The sequence below is a fragment of the Sinocyclocheilus anshuiensis genome, unplaced genomic scaffold (genome assembly GCF_001515605.1).
Source record: "Sinocyclocheilus anshuiensis isolate Anshui unplaced genomic scaffold, SAMN03320099.WGS_v1.1 scaffold48, whole genome shotgun sequence".
NCBI classification, from domain to species: Eukaryota; Metazoa; Chordata; class Actinopteri; order Cypriniformes; family Cyprinidae; genus Sinocyclocheilus; species Sinocyclocheilus anshuiensis.
In genome coordinates, this window is record NW_015554124.1 from 420,648 (window position 1) to 438,101 (window position 17,454).

General features: G+C 36.3%; 1 pseudogene; it reads left to right on the forward strand.

Moving 5' to 3' along the window:
* The first annotated feature begins 4,171 nt into the window (after positions 1-4,171).
* The window catches only part of LOC107670056 (long-chain-fatty-acid--CoA ligase 3-like), a 30,051-nt pseudogene continuing 16,768 nt past the window's right edge, over positions 4,172-17,454 (forward strand).

A 17,454-nucleotide genomic window follows, 5' to 3' on the forward strand; every position in this document is an offset into this window, starting at 1 on the left:
TGATTTGGGTGTCAACTTTACTACGGTGCAAAAACTGAAGCGTGTTCACATTCATTCGATGCATCCAATGACTGTACAAGTTCTCATAACGAAACGCTAAAGTCAAAATGTCACTGTACAGTTTCTCTCTGCATTGTGTAAACCTGTCTGGGGCGTCTTGATCTAGAACAGTTAAGAGCTGCGCAGTGATTGGTTCTTTATAAACTCATTAGCTGGTTAGTCCACTCATTATGTGTGGAGCTGAAAGCTGATTGGTCCCTGACAGATTCACAATCAAATGTTGTTTACTCGTAGAGCACTCAGGATTGTGTGTATATGTACGTTTAGGGGATTCCAAGCATTTTTATGTCATCAGCTCATCTGTCCGGTCCGTAGATGTTTGTGTAAAGGTGTGTGTACTGTGTTCTCCTGCTATACTTCAGGGCTGGACTTTTGTCTGTGGTCTAGTCAATCGAAATGCATGATGGCGTACATATTGGCAGATCTATAATGGCATGCTTTGACTGAAGACATGCATGAATTTGAAGTTTACAGTGTTTGTTACTAAAAGGGACAACAATGATGGCTGCCTATGTCAGATCTCTTTTATAATATTTTGGTGAGAGATCAGTACTTAAAGGAATTGTTCACCAAAAAATGAAAATTTTCTGAAAATGTGCTCACCCTCAGGCCATCCAAGATGTAGATGAGGTTGTTTCTACATCAGATTTGGAGAAATGTAGCATTCCATCACCTGCTCACCAATGGATCCTCTGCAGTGAATGGGTGCCGTCAGAATGAGAGTCCAAACTGCTGATAAAAACATCACAATAATCCACACCACTCCAGTCCCATCAGTTAAGCAATGATGAAAACAATGGATTTGTTTCTTACAAACACTCAGCTTTTCAGTTCACAAGATGTTAACTGATGGACTGAAGTGGTGTGGATTACTTGTGGATTATTCTGATGTTTTTATCAGCTGTTTGGACTCTCATTCTGACGGCACCCATTCACTGCAGAGGGTTCATTGGTGAGCAAGTGATGTGATGCTACATTACTCCAAATCTGTTCTCATGAACAAGCAAACTCACATATTAGATGGCCTTAGTAAACATTCAGCAAATTCAACATTTTGGGTGAACTGTTCCTTTAATTAACAACATTTAATTTATTTAAGAGCAGATCAAGATGTCTTCTTTTCAAGAATGTCTTGTGGTAAAAAAAAAATGGCACCATTGATCTGTATTTTCTCATGCTTTGCCTCACATATTTTTCACATTGAACAATGTTCACGCCTTTGTTTACAGTTCGGTAGAGAGAACTATGCTCTCTGACATAGATGCTAATGATAAAGCATGGAACCTTGTTTTATACATGCTCAACATCAGCATCAACATAAACTGGCTCAAACAGACTGTTAATCGCTAGGTAGAAAACACATCAGTAGAAAATTGGGGAAAATGTTTCTTGTCTTTAACAGAGATTTTCATATTTGATATCTGAAGCCCTGAAGGATGGGGTCAATCCTAGATTAGCAGAATCCTAAATCTGTTTTGTTCCCAATTATTGCCTTAAGAGACTTATTGATTATTTAATATTTAACTAATAACATTTCATAATTGTATCTGTATTGTGTTACGTTAGTGTGTTTGTTTTCTCTGAGTACAACAGAAACCAAATTGATTGAGACAAAGTGTGCAATATGCGAACCTACCCTGAGCAACCGGCATTGCAGTAAACCCTTCAGTGATACTTGGTGCCTATCCCGACCCCGTCGCTTGCTTCGAGGTTTTCTTTAGTGCATGTAGGCTTTTTCTTCTTAACACTACAAAGAGAAAGTGCAATAAATCTGACAAATGGCAAGAAGAGTCATAGAGATTTTCTGAAAGTTAATATTTAGTTTTATCATCACTGATCTTATGTTTCTGTGGCATCAAGTCTGGAGAATCTGTAGAAATCACCCATTGCCCTGAATGTCAGACGTTTACTCTTTTTACGACTCTGTTAATGTCGAAAGCTTTGTAAAACTTTTTGGAATACGACTTTGTGACATTTCCAGTAGGTGATTTTTCTATTTCCAAGTGTACTCAAATTGATAGGAACCTCAGTAGTTATTGATGTAATAGTTTTTGATAACTATTTCCAAGATGTTTAGATATTCTCAGTAGGTTTACTTGGGTTGCAAGAAATCACCGTATGTTGTATGATAATTCAGACTCCATTTGTAGTGTTTATTAATGCAGCGAATTCATATGCTGCATCCTCACATCTATCTATCTATCTATCTATCTATCTATCTATCTTTCTAACAGTTTCTTGTGCACTGGGCCAAAGGCTATTTCTATTTATTAATTTATTTACATTTAAGGAAGTTAACTCATGGTAACAGAGTGAAATACATTGTAGTTGTGACTGTCTCGTCTGTTGACTGTGTGAAGGGCATGTTCATTGAGTAAAAGGCCATCTTGGCTTTTTCCAACACACGTCTTCATGTGTTCTGGTGATGATGTTGCATTTTTGATGTCCACCAGCGGTTGGACTGTGTTCATTACTGTAAATTTGAAGTTGTACATGTGCCTCTAATGTACAAAATGCATGAAGTACCTGTTTGTATGCATGAGCTGTTATCAATGTCAAAGTTTACATTTATATCCCATCTTTCGTTTCTTATTTTGCATTTTTTTTATTTTACTTATAGGTATTTTTTCACCCAATTCATTAGATATGTTATAGAAATATTTTAGAATAGAATTGGAAGTGGGAAAGATAACCTATTGACAAACAGTTTGTTACATCTGCCTAGACAAATGTGAAAAAGAGTTACTACTTTCCATGTTATGAATCTCTGTCTTGTTGTCCTCACAGTTTTGTATGTTGTCTGTCTTGCTCCCTGCCTCGTTTTTGTGCACTTCTATCTGTGATCATTCTCTTCTGCTTTTTAATAATGACTGACAATGTCCAAAATGATGTGACATTAATATATATAAAATACTGTAATAATTGACTAGAAAGTAACATTTAACGTTTTTGTTCATTTTTTATGGGAGTAGCATAAAAAGTCAAGACAAAACTAAAGGCGGATGAGATTTGTTTTGAAGAACGTGGCATGATGTGTACTGTGTCAAGAAGAAAAAATAATGTAGCTGTTAGAGCTCAAGCAGACCTTATTGAATATAGTTTATTTATTTTAAACATTTCCTGTCCTTGAGTGGTTTTTATTAACACACACGCGATGCATCAAAAAAGTATTTGATCTCTGTATGTAGAGAATGCTGTAGGCCTATGACTGTTCATTTGCACCAATCATGCAAATAGAAGCTAGAAAAAAAGTACAGTAAAATGTCCATCTAAAAGTCAAATTCAGAGAGCTGTGTCTTGGTGATAAGTTGGTAAGTTGTTGTAGTTCGATTATCAAGGTATCATTATGTTCAACACTGACAGTTTGTAATTACAGTGAGCTTTCCTTATTCATCAAAAATCATAAAAATTGATACACTCGCTGACGTTCACCATTAAAACTATTCTAGGAGGGTTTTATCTAAAAAATGGCACCTTGAATTGCAATATTAAAATGAACCACATCTTAACTGCCCTCCTTGGTCTTTTTTAATTTCACTATTCTCTTTTAAAAAAAGAAAAAGAAAATTAAGTTACCTAAGTACTCTCTACACGTTCTTTGTATACAGCATTAACTTTTACTGCCTTCGTTCTAAAGCCCGTTGCTTTGAATAAAAAAGAAAAAGTGTATGATTGAAATTTAATTTTCTTTGGAGCAAAGGCCCATCTGAGCCATATACTCTACAGGACACTTTCTTTGGCCCTAATCTGTAGCCTTATTCTGAAATTAAGAGGTAAAACTGCAGAGTTTGTAAACATGAACATGCTTTTTGTTCGTTTACATCTAATCCGCAAAATGGATCCACTAAAATCCATACAAATTCTTGGAATTATGCAAGTTAAAAGTTTTGGCGATGCGTAAAGGCGGCTTTGGGCGCGCGCTCGAGTGAAGAACTGAAACCTCACTATGGCGTCATAATCTTGCACATGGAGCACCACTACGAACCGACCGGGAGTGACCCCGAACCACTGGCACCGTGACATCACGCATCGGACCCCGGCACGCGCCACCGCGGAGAGTCCAATCACAGCTCGCGCGACGAACCGCTACAAACCCGCTCTAGAGGCGCGCGCCGTGTTAACGGTGTTCAGTCAGCGTGACTGCAGGTGAGCCGCGTTTAAACGTAGCAGTTTCTGTCGTCGGTAACGAAATCCAACCGCCATAAAACCTCAAAGAAGACGAGAAAGAAGAAGTCGGAAACGAACTGAGGTTAGTGTGTGTGTGTGTGTGTTTTATGACTTTAAAAGCGGTCGATGTTCAAATGAAATTCTGTCAGCAATTTTTGTGGCGCAAACGGTTGAGGGTCTTCTCTTCAACCTTCTAGCACAGTTAGCTAACTGTTAATTTTCTTAAAGAGGTTTAAAACGGACCCAAAAATGTTTTGCCGATATATTTCTTATGTGTATTAAACCTAATGATAAATAATTATGGAACTCAAGTAAACGCGATTTATTTTCGCGCTCTAATAACGTACTTTTGCAAATTCTGAAATGTTTGAATGTTTGAAGTACTTAAAATGGAAAAATACATCATTTTAAAAACCTTTTCAGTTTGCTTTGTGGGGTTCCAGACTCATTTAAAGGGGTAATATGATGTTGCTAAAAAGAACATTATTTTGTGTATTTGGTGTAATGAAATGTGTTTATGCGGTTTAAGGTTAAAAAAACACATTATTTTCCACATACAGTACATTATTGTTTCTCCTCTATGCCCCGCCTTTCTGAAACACGTCGATTTTTACAAAGCTCATCGGTCTGAAAAGCGAGGTGTGCTCTGATTGGCCAGCTATCCAGAGCGTTGTGATTGGCCGAATACCTCAAGCGTGTGACGGAAATGTTACGCCCCTTAACATATTGTGATACCCTGTCCGGCCGGGATGAGACAAAAACATTAAAACCCATTATAAACTAGGCATTTGTTCCATCCAGTGGGGACATAATTTCGGATTATAATGACTTATACTGTCTTTTTATGCATTGCATCGCGCCGACGAATTTGGGTTGAAGTGTTCTGGAACAGTGTTGTAAATACAACTTAACCACTGATTTCTAGTCGTGTCCATTTTTGGAAGACCAAACAAAGTAGCGCATTCATGACATGGCGGCGGCTGCGGCAACAATACTACAGCGAGAATCAAAGTTACGCCTTCTTTCTTTGCGTGAACATTTGGACGGCGTTATGCAAATCTTCCCACATAGTGAGGTAGATATGTGGGGGCATGTTAGAACGAGCCGTTTTAGGTAGGCGTGGCTGACTCTTAACTTTTATAAAGAATATCTCTTTGGATTTGAGACTTTAGTCTTTGCAACTTTACAGATCTTCTTTATGCACCAAGAGCTTGTAACACTCCAAAGAGAAAGGAAAAATTGAAATCACATCATATGACCCCTTTTAATGACGGACAGTAACGTTATTCAATTCTGATCAAGACGGAAAAAATCTATTAGACCAGGCTTCAATGACCTTCAATGATTTTTAATTTTGTAGATTGCTTTTAAAGTTTTACTAAACACAATGATGATCTCTGTAATGTCCTCAAAGAGGGAATATCTTTAAGAGACACTTGAGAGAAGCTGTTTACCTCTCATTCCTTAGTGAGAGTGAGGGAGTCTGGGAAACTGCTGTAATAAGGAATCAAATTATGATTAGGAATGGCACACAGAGGCGCTTTTGTGCAGGATGTGTCCTGTTGGACATCTGGGTGGGAGAGGAAGAGGTCATGAGATCGAGCTGTGGCAGGTATTTTAGTGTCTGTAAACACCAAGCTTACATCATTCTGCCTTTGCATTAACAAGCCTATTGAGTTTCTTAAAGGGTTAGTTCACCCAAAAATGAAAATTACTAGGGGTGCTCTGATCAGGTTTTTTGAGGCCGATCACAGAAAGCAGTATCTGCCGATACGATCACCTATACCGATATTTTTAAAGTCTTCTTTTTATCATGTAGAATTATTTATAGTGATGATCTAATCAAGATTTTTAGACATTTATTCAGGGCCTGAATTTCATTTTTGAAAATGAGTTCCCCTCTTAGGTGACTCTTGTGAGAGGGGATTTTTTAAATTTGAGGGGTGGAGGGGGGCATTTTTTAGAAATTTTTCAAAAATATATATTATATTTATCTCACCTAAATGTTTGATCATGCACTGCATTTTTGTTTTGACAATCATGCAATTGTTACACAATAGCTTACACACAATGCAAGCCTGATTTCGTGAGCTGTATGTGAGGTCGCCTTTTACACCAGGTTCACACATACTCCGTTTGCAGTGTGTATGCAGTCCATGTGTGATACTTAAGCGGTGCAGAAGCAGCACAAACTCATTGTGCTTTCACACAGGAGTCCACTACTGATCCATGGCTGTTTACGCCAAACACAACATTTATCTATTATTTTGATTTCAAATCCAGACATTGTTACTTAAAATGCTTTTTCAGCATTGTGATTCTTTTTTTACACAGTACTACAATCCTTTATAGACCTGTTTAAAAACAATAAATATAAGAAACACATTAACCTCTCTCGTGAATGCGTGTATGACAGTTAGCGGAAGCTAGAGATTAAGGTTTATAAAGTTGTAAATATGGATTTTTTTTTTTTTTACACAAACGCATCGCTTCGCTTCAGGAGGCTTTTATTAACCCCCCGGAGCCGTGTGGACTTCTTTTATAATGGATTGGTTGAATTTTTTTGGACTTCAAATTTTGGGCTACCATCCACTCCCATTATAAAGCTTGGAAGAGCCAGGATGTTTTTTAAATATAACTGATTGTATTCGTCTGAAAGAATAATGTCATATACACCTAGGATGGTGTCACAAAGCAAGGCCAGACACAACAGGTAAGTGCAAATCAGGATGGTTTATTGACTGGGTAAGGGGATGACTGGAATAGGTGAGTTAAAGGCAGGTGAGTGTCAACACAGTGAATGGTTCCAGGGTGCTTATCTGAGTTCTGATGGTGAGGATCGGATGCCGGTTACGTTGGAGATCGTGGAACAGTTTCCAAGGAGTCGTTGGAGGATCGCGGGAGGAACAGCAGGTAATTCGTTCTAGGAGAATTTGGCAAAGAGAGTCCAGAGCGGTTCGTAGGAGTAAACGGTAGACCGGACAGTGAGTGACTGTGCTGTGTGTGTATTTGTAGTGTGGCTTGGTTGGTGACAGACGGTGCGGGTGATCAGAACTCAGGTGACTGTGATCGGGTAATTATCCTGGATGGTGACTGAAGTGACTGTGATGAATCCCTGACAGATGGCTTGAGGGTGAGTAAATCATGGGGTAATTTTAATTTTTGGGTGAACTAACCCTTTAAGCTTTACTGCATTCTTAGCGGTTGAGCTTACATATTTTAGTTTTCAGTGTTTGAATCCATGACATGGTGTTTGGTCCGATCTCTGCAAGTTTCTTCTTTCGTTCGCTCTCATTTTCATGCACGTCCTCCCAGCCTACGCAGATGATTTGCTGACACTTCCAGCTCTAATGTTTTAATGAATGAACCGTTGCTATAACAACCATGTCAGTAAGTTCTCAATCGCTCAACTTATGATTGTGTTTGTGTAATGGCATAAACTAGGGGTTGCATGATGAGTGAATGACATGAAAAATGTCTTGCTCATATCAGAATCTAAAGGAAGAAATATTTTGCATAAAGAATGACACTTAATTTTATTCACTTAAAGGAACAGTTCACCCAATAATGAAAATTTGCTGCTGAATATTTACTCAGGCCAGTTGAGACGTAGATTAGTTTGTTTCTTCATCTGAAAAGATTTGGAGAAATGTAGCATTCCATCACTTGCTCACCAATGGATCCTCTGCAGTGAATGGGTGCCGTCAGAATGAGAGTCCAAACAGCTGATTAAAACATCACAATAATCCACAAGTAATCCACACCACTCTAGTAAGCAAAAAGCTGCATGTTTGTAAGAAACAAATCCATCTTGAAGGCATTTTAACTTTAAAGTTTAAACCATCACTTCTAGTGAAAGTGTCCATAATCCATAATATCACTTCTTCCAGTCTTTACTTTTTACTTTTACTTTTAGTCATTTAGCAGACGCTTTTATCCAAAGTGACTTACAAATAAGAAAAAGTAATTAGTAATTAAAGCTAAAACTCTATAAATACTATATATACTGTATACACATTTAAGAAAAGAAAAGAAATTAAATAAAAATGACAAATGCATACAACAACATTTCAAAACTAAACATTTAAATGAAAACAACAAAAATAAAGCTAAAAACAATTCAAAATATTAAAAGAACAAAAGGTATGAGTATAATAATGATTCTAACATAACACTAAGCCAAACACCAAAAAACAACTACATATGTATAGCCACACACATACATATACATATACAGGTGCATCTCAATAAATTAGAATGTCGTGGAAAAGTTCATTTATTTCAGTAATTCAACTCAAATTGTGAAATTCGTGTATTAATTTTCTGTAAGCAAAGAAGGAACATATGCATAGTAGATAGACCATATGGGAAAAATAGTGTCGTATGAAAGTGTGCTATTCCGAATTCAGCCACTGTGTGGAATACTGTATCCCATAATGCAATGCACTTGACTTCACCTTTCATTTCAATGTGACAAATGCACTGAAAGTAATATCCACTGCAATTATAACATCTTTCTTGACTCATTACTTGATCAAACTGCCAAGAAATAAAAAGTTATATCTATTATTTACAGTATATATATATATATATATATATATATCATATTCATATATATATTATTTCATTTCCATTTTGTATGTTGAAGTACTGAAATAACTCAAATTAAATAAAACTAAAACTTAATAAAAAAAACCTATATAGACATAATAAAAAACTAATAAAATGACAACATTACTACAACTGTAACTCAAACTAAAATAAATAACTAATACAAATCAAACTACATTAGTTTATCAGTAATCCTAAAAAAAAAAAATCTTACAATGACAATTCATTGTGACAATTTCTTATGACAATCTTCAATTGTCCTCTTAAACAGTGCTTGATCTGTGCATATTTCTTTCCCGATTCAGACCAGGTTACATTTTCACTGGAGGAAGTAGTATAATGGATATACTGTATTTAGCTATATTTTAGCCAGAAGCAAGTTAAAAATGTTTAATGATGGATTTGTTTCTTACAAACATGCAGCCTTTGGCTTCACAAGATGTTAACTGATGGACTTGATTGGTTTGGATTACTTGTGGATTATTGTGATGTTTTAATCAGCTGTTGGACTCTCATTCTGACGGCACCCATTCACTGCAGAGGATCCATTGGTGAACAAGTGATGTAATGCTACATTTCTTCACATCTGATGAAGAAACAAACTTATCTATGTCTTGGATGGCCTGAGGGTGAGTACATTTTCAGCCAAGATTTATTTTTGCGTGAAAAATTCCTTTAAGAATTCACAAAAAAAGTGTGACATCATTTGAACACTACTACCACTAAGAACCATGTTAATTTCAACAAATCGGTTATTATTATGCTCAATGCATCTTTCATTGAAATTCAATGTTTAATTCTCTTTACAGTGATTAAAAAAAATGTTAACAAATATTGTGTTCTGTCAGGATTGGGCTTTATTTTCTTTATGCAAAATAAAATGTCTTCACCCGCTCACTGTAAGACACTGACTGCAGAAAACACACAGCCACAGATGCTCATATAGGGCACAAAGACGCACAGTAAAGCAGACACATGCTCAGTGTTACTTACAGAACATGACATAATGGCAACACTCTCTTTCTCTCTCTCTGTTTCTCTCACTCAACGCCTTCTTCTATCCTATATGAGTGTCAAACAAAGATTCTTTCATTGGAAAGAGGAAGTAAATCTCGCCTCTCTCCACATTCCCCCTAATGAATGGCAGATTTATCATCATAAATACCGAACACATTGTTTCAGACCCACAGCGTTCAGCTTATGCTGTTGTGCAATGCTCTTATATGCTGCCTTATGTTTCCTTGTTAGTTAAGAGCATTCAGACTTAGGTTGAATAACTCTGGCTTTATTTCCACTGATAAGACAGCTGTGACTCACTCAGTGCTTGGAAAAAGACGGGTGGGGTGATGTACGTGAAAAGAACGAGACTGAGAAAGAGACGGGCTGAAAATTGGTCCTGGGCATCAAGATTTTGTCATCATTTACTGGCCTTCATTTCATTCCAATCCCATATTATTTTCTTTTTTCTTCTTGCTTTCTAAACAAGGAAAGTGGAGAGACAAGTGCCGAAAACTGCAAAAAAAAAAAAAAACACTATAAAGCTGAAGATCCAATGGCATATAATGCCACTAATGTCAAGTATGGCATGGCATAAAGCACAATTTTTTTAATTGATTGTAAGTGCATATTTGTAAGTGATATTTGTGGCTTGAAAAGACGAACTTCCTTGGCCTAACAGAAACTGATGAGTGTGAATAATAAATGACATCTGCAGGAATAGCTTCTGCAGGTCTTATACAGTAGGCGTTGTGTGTGTGAATGTATGCATGATATCTTTGAAATGATTTCTGAATATTTTATCTACTGTGAATTTGCAAACCCTGGTGATCCTTTGACTGTAGTGCTCATATTGTTTCTGTGTTGTTTTAGTCTACTGCCTTGCCAATGCCTATGATGTCACACACAGTCACCTTTTATGATCATATAAGTTATATCTTCTTGCATTTTTTTTAGGAATTGAGAATGTGTATGGTGATGGCACTATAATCACTTACAGAATTGAAAAGTGAGGTAAAACACCTTTAAATTTATATTTCTGATGTTATAGTGCATGTAGTCATGACCATGACTTTGTTCTAAAAAGTGCTGTGGATAGTTGGCTGTGATGTCACAATATAGGCAAAAAATAGCCATGCAATGTTTTGATCCTTTTATCCCTTTATAGATGATCCACCTGCCATTCAAATATGTGAATCATATTATTAGAATGAATAGGATTAATTTAGGGACCTGGATGTCTTCAGGACCACGGACAGCTCTAACCTGTGACACAAACCCACATCATCCCCAAACACACCACAACACAATATTATGGCTACCAACATTTTTTGGTAGCTCAGTTTTTGTGATATCAACCTCAAATTTGGAACACAGCTTGTTTTGGCTTTAATTTTTGTCCTTAAATGGATCATAAGTATGGATCATAAGACCATAAATATTATTTAGTACTATAAAATCCTCTATAAATACAAAATATTAAATGAAAAACAGGTCCTACTTTATTTTAAGATCCAATTCTCAATATTAACTAACTATTAACTGTAACTTTTTCGACAATAAACTCCTAATTTGCTGCTTGGTAATAGTTTGTAAGGTAGTTGTTAAGTTTAGGTATGAGGTACTGGAGAATTAAGAGATCTAAAATATGGTCATGCAGAATAAGGCATTAATACTGTATGTGCTTTATAAGTAAGTACTAAAAACAGCCTAGTAAGTACTAAAAAATAACATGCTAGTAATATAGTGAGAATTGGTCCTTAATATAAAGTGCTACCAAAAAACATAATCAAACTAAAATATAGTACATTCATTTCAAAAATAAGAAGAAAAAAAAACAAAGAAGTGATTTTTGGCAAACTTGGCGACTAGCAAAAATTAAAAATATATGTTTTATTTTATTTCAGTATGTTTAAGGAATGGAAATGTTTTATGGTTTTATTTTTAATTAATGATAAAAACGCTCACCGGCACTCATAAAAACACATGCACATTCTTAGTTTGATGTCACCTTTCACCCACTTTTGGATTTATTCTGAAATCTTGGCTGAGAATCAGACGTTACACACTGATATTTGTACCACTTTCTAATGCTGTTTGGCGTTATCTTGAGTTTAACGTCATCAGATTGACTGCTTGCTTTTCTTGTTTAGGAACAAGAGGCTTCACTGACCCATCGGAGAGGAAGCTGCAGGACAACCTTGGAGAAAGGGACATTGTTTATCATCCCCTCGCTCTTTGTATGTTTCTTTCTGTTTCACTGAGTCAGAATGAGGCTGAAGCTGGATGTGAGTCCAGTAGTGGTCATCATATTCAGGCTGGTGGTTTGGCTGTACTCTCTCATCTCTTACCTGCCGTACCTGTTGTTGAGATCGTCCGACTCGCAGTCATTCTCCGAGTGCTAACGGAGGGTGAAGGCCCGTTCTGTGAGCGGACACCCTTCGGGACCATACCGGGACATCGGAGCGCTGAGGGTGCTGGCCACATGCCTACAGCCCGGGGTGAGCACACTCGACCGGGTGTTTGAATCGTCCGTATGCCACTTTCCTCACTTCGATTGCCTGGGAACCAGAGATCTGCTGAGTGAGGAAGATGAAACTCAGGAGGATGGAAGAGTCTTCAAGAAGGTGCGTATGTTCTGTAAGTCCCTGTAAGCCCTTCAAAACTCTCTCAGGTGTGTTAAAGGAGCAGCACTTTTGTCATTTCTTTTCCCCTGATGTCCACTTATATTGTTAGTTAAAGCTTTACCAAAGTTATAGTTTAGTTCTCATGAACATGTTTGAGTCATTGAAAACTTGATCAATTAAGATGCAAAAATACCTTTCTAAAATCATTTAGAAACAACTAGACACGAAATTTAATTTGGGCATATTATAATAAATAAACACGACTGGACAAAAGTTTGGAATAATTATGTTTTTTTATTTCTGTTTTTTACTGCTCACCAAGGCTGCATTTATTTGATCAAAAGTACAGTAAAACAGTAATATTGTGAAATATTATTACAATTTAAAATAACTGTTTTCTAGTTAAATATATTTTAAAATATAACTTATTCCTGTGATACAAATCTGAATTTTCAACAGTCTTCAGTGTCACATGATCCTTCATAAATCATCCTAATATGCTGATGTGCTGCCCAATTATTATCAATTAGCAATCTTTTGAAAAACTATAAGTGTCTTTACTGTCACTTTTGGTGAATTTAAGGCATCCAAATAAATGCAACATTGGTGAGCATAAGGAAATTCTTGCAAAAACATTAAACAAATCTTAATTATTCCAAACTTTTGGCTGGTAGTGTGTATTTAAATATCAAACAAGTCATAACAAACATATATTCAAATATTGGACAAATTATAAGAAACATATATTGAAATATTGAACAAATTACAATGAACATATATTTAAATATTGGACTAATCATAATAAAATTATTGAAAATTTGGGCCTACGGTTAAATAGCTAATGCCATAAATGTGATTTTGAATGATTTGTTTTTGCAGTTTAGTTTTAATAAATGTTCTGAGTGGACTAGTAAGGGAGTTTTGTTTTGCATTTTTGTGAGAATTAGTCTACGTAATACATCAAACTCAAAAGGGCAGAGAAAATCTTGTTTTCCATGTCATGACCCTTTAAGTCAGCCGGTCTGTAACAAACTGGCCTGCAGCATGTGAATGATTTCTCAGTTCTGATGGTAATCCTATTGTCCGGCGCTGGAGCAGCTCATATAGTAATAATATTCTGCTGTGATGCTGCTGTTACTCAACTAAAGCTGCCAAACATGTGCCGCTGCTGCTGTTGTGCAACATGAGAAGGGCTTGATTCATCCCAGACAACTGCTGGGTGTTTGTTTCTGCTTGCTGTGTTGATTTTGTGCTAACATTGTTTCAGAGAGTGCTTCATTCTTACACTATCCTGGTTCTACTGTGTTTGAATACTCCACAGCAACGTCTGAAACACAAATCTGACTTCTCTGCACAATTTTATTTGTATCCTGAATGCACAATTTTACAACTTTTTTTAATTTAAGAGACTGCTTTTATGTCTGTACCTTTAAGATTGTTGTATGTAAATGACTGGATAAATTTTGCATGTAAAAATAACAATATCCTTGCAAATTTTCTGAATACTGAACAGATAGTGATATATATATATATAGCTTAAAATGGGCTGTCGAGGGAGTTAAGATTCAAGATTATTTATCTAGTGCACAATGAGTCAGTGACAGACAGCAGTAAAATACAAGAGATAATAATAATAATAAAAATAAATATAAAAAATAATAGTGTTAAAAATAATAATTCTATCCTCAGTAATAATAATAATAATACTTTACATTTGTAAAATTTAAAGTATGTCCACATAGTACATTAATCTTTTTCATATCATGTAAAAATATTTTATTTGCTATTTTGAAAAGCGTTTGAACTATTCAATACATAAAATATTTATGTAATATTCAACTTGCTTAAAATAAAACAGTAGTGTGTGTGTAATAGCAAACTGTACAAATATATTATTTTATATACAGGAGAGAAAAATTATAAGTAATAGTATTAAAATAGTAATAATAATAATATTATTATCTTCAGTAATAATAATAATAATACTTTGCATTTGTTAAATTATTTCTACATAGTATATTAATCTTTCTCATATCATATAAAAATTATTTTTCTTGCTATTTTGAGAAGAGGAACTATCCAATATTCAGCAACTTCACACAGATTTTTAATTGTGAAGGTCAGTATAATTGTTTCATTTTCATAATTGTATATTTAAAAAAAACACTTGGTTTAAGTTATATGTGAAAGTTAAAAAAAACTTAAATAAAATGGTTCAAAAATGCAGAAAATGATTCCTGTAAGTTCTCCATGAATTGTGACTATATAATGAACCAATAGGAGGAGCTGTTGATCTATAAAATTGTAAAGTCTGATCCAATGAAAGGAAAAAAGTTGATAGAAAGCTCTGAACAGGTGAGCGATGGTCTCTTTTCTTTGAAGAGCAGCTTAACAGAAAACAAACTGTTTCAAACCCTTTGTGTTTCTCTGTAGGTGATTTTGGGAGAGTATCACTGGATGTCGTATGATCAGGTGTATAAAGAAGTGAGAGCTTTCGGCAGCGGTTTGGCTGCTCTAGGACCGAAACCTCTGAAAAACATCGCCATCTTCTGTGAGACGAGAGTGGAGTGGATCATAGCGGCGCAGGCCTGTTTCACGTACAACTTCCCATGTGAGTCACACATGTACACACGACATGAGGGGGAGATAATGACAACATTTTCATTTTTAGCTGGATTATAGGTTTAAAACCTCTTAGGACATCCTAACAACCAAAATAACACCCTAACATTGTGAAAGCGAGTTGGCGTTTTCTACAGAAAATTTGTATATTTCTAAGCTTCATTCATAAATGAGACCTTTACAGGCCTGTATAAAATGCAACATGGAAGGGAGAAGATCTGTGACACTGTTGTTATTGAACAGACACACATGCACTGCACAGGGAAAATCTCTCACCCTCACGCTTGTGCAAAACTGCTGCCAGATTTGTTCCATATTTGTGTGTTTATGACACACAGGGGGCTAATACAGAGGTTTGTGTGTGTTATGTATGGAGGTCAGATTGTCCTCATTGCACTTCTGTTATATAAATGTGCCCCCCCCCATCAACACCTCCTCCTTCTCCTCCTCATCCTCTCTCTCCTCGTCTTTTTTTCACTAATCCTCCTCTGAAGTGTCTGATAGCGACCTGATTTTTCTCAGCTCAGGGGCCTCCCTGAACACACACACACACACACACTCGGGCGAGTCTCACAAAACCTGTCAGGAACAAGCCTGGGTCACATTTCACCCCAGAGTCAAAAGAATATTAGCATAAAGAAAATAAAAGTCTTTTTTAGGGCTCCTGTGCGCAAGATCAATATTACAGTAAAAAATGTTTGATCCATTTTCCTGAATGATACAGCAGTTCTTAGATGCGTGTATCTGTTTTTCTCTGTATATATATATATATATATATTGCTGTGTTTGATACATCGATACGAGGATGTATCGTCACAGAGATTTGACTATACGAGTATCGATACAGCTGGCCCTGTATCGATATTGTGGCATGTGTGCAGCAGTGGACCACACTTAATTTGAATACAAGAACAACGTTTAAAATGGAGTAGAAAAGTGCGAGGTTTCTAAAAAATAATGAATAGAGCATAATATATAGGCTACAACAAGGTTTAATCTAGCTGCAGCGGAACACAACTGGGTTGCCTGATATAAAGAGATGTAATCCCCAAAACAGAGCTTCCCACTTGCGCAATATACGGAAATATCTGCGAAGGGTGTTACTTATCTTTGTCAGCCTGGCAACCATGTGCACGCGCTCTCTCTCCACTTTGGATAAACACGCTTGCTTTCTTAAAACACCGGTAAACTTGCAGTTTAGCGATCTCCACTTCAATATTCTATTCTCAGAAAAGTGTAATTCATCAAGTGTTCATTTATGAGAGCGAGAGAGAGAGAGAGAGAGAGAGGCTGTGTATGTATGAATTACCACCGTTTTGCCGCGTTTCTCAAATAACAGTGAAGCTGTGGCTTTGATACCTTTAGAAACAATGACGTTACCAGCTCCTTGTTGAGAAAAATTATGTAGCTCTTGAGCGATTAAGCTGATAAAATTGTGGGACAGCGCTAAAAAGTTTGTTCCTGAATGTCTGAGTGCGGCCGCGCTGTGTTCATATGTTATGTGTTGCAAACATGCATTTTTTCACGTGGTTATGTTAATGTTTATGTCAGATGTGTGTGTGCGTGTGCTCTCACACATACACATTTAAGCTTATCATCATGTGTGTGTGTGTGTGTGTTGATGTTTCCGTGGCGATCTCCTCTCTGTTTGTGTCTCACGGCTGAAGTGTCGCGCCCTCAGGCAGTGACGCAGACTGATGATGTCACAGATCGCGGCTCGCCGACCCCCTGTGATCTCAGTGCGCCCGCGTGTGTGTTTGTGTTTGTATGAGCGAGAAAGGGAAGGCACATGGATTGTTTCATGTGTTTGTCATATGCAAAACTGTGTGTGCAGTGTGTATATTTATATGAATGTTTATTCATGTGTGAATGATTAGAGTTGTGTACTGTGTGTTTTTGTTTGTGTCTGTGTGTGTGTTCTTGCTTGTGCTTGTTTGCCCTCGTCCTGAACTGTTCACAGCCATGCGTGCTGTTACTACAGATAGCTGAGACGGTTACACAACAGCATCCATGAACATAAAAGAAAAATGACTGAGTCTTTGAAAAAATCTTTGAATGTATAATGAATTGAATGTGTCCATGTTTATTCCTATATATATATATATAAAATAAAAGTATCGGTATCAGGCGAGTACTGGGAAAAGTGGTATCGATGCATCCCTAATATATTCATTTATTTATTTGTTATATTTCTATATTTATGCGTATATCAAAAATCAAAAGTACATTTTTTAATAAATCAATGCTTTTATTCATGCATTAAACTGATCAAAAGTGACAGTAAAGACAGTAAAAACATTAAAGGGTTAGTTCACCCAAAAATTAGAATTCTGTCATTAATTACTCACCCTCGTGTTGTTCGAAACCCGTA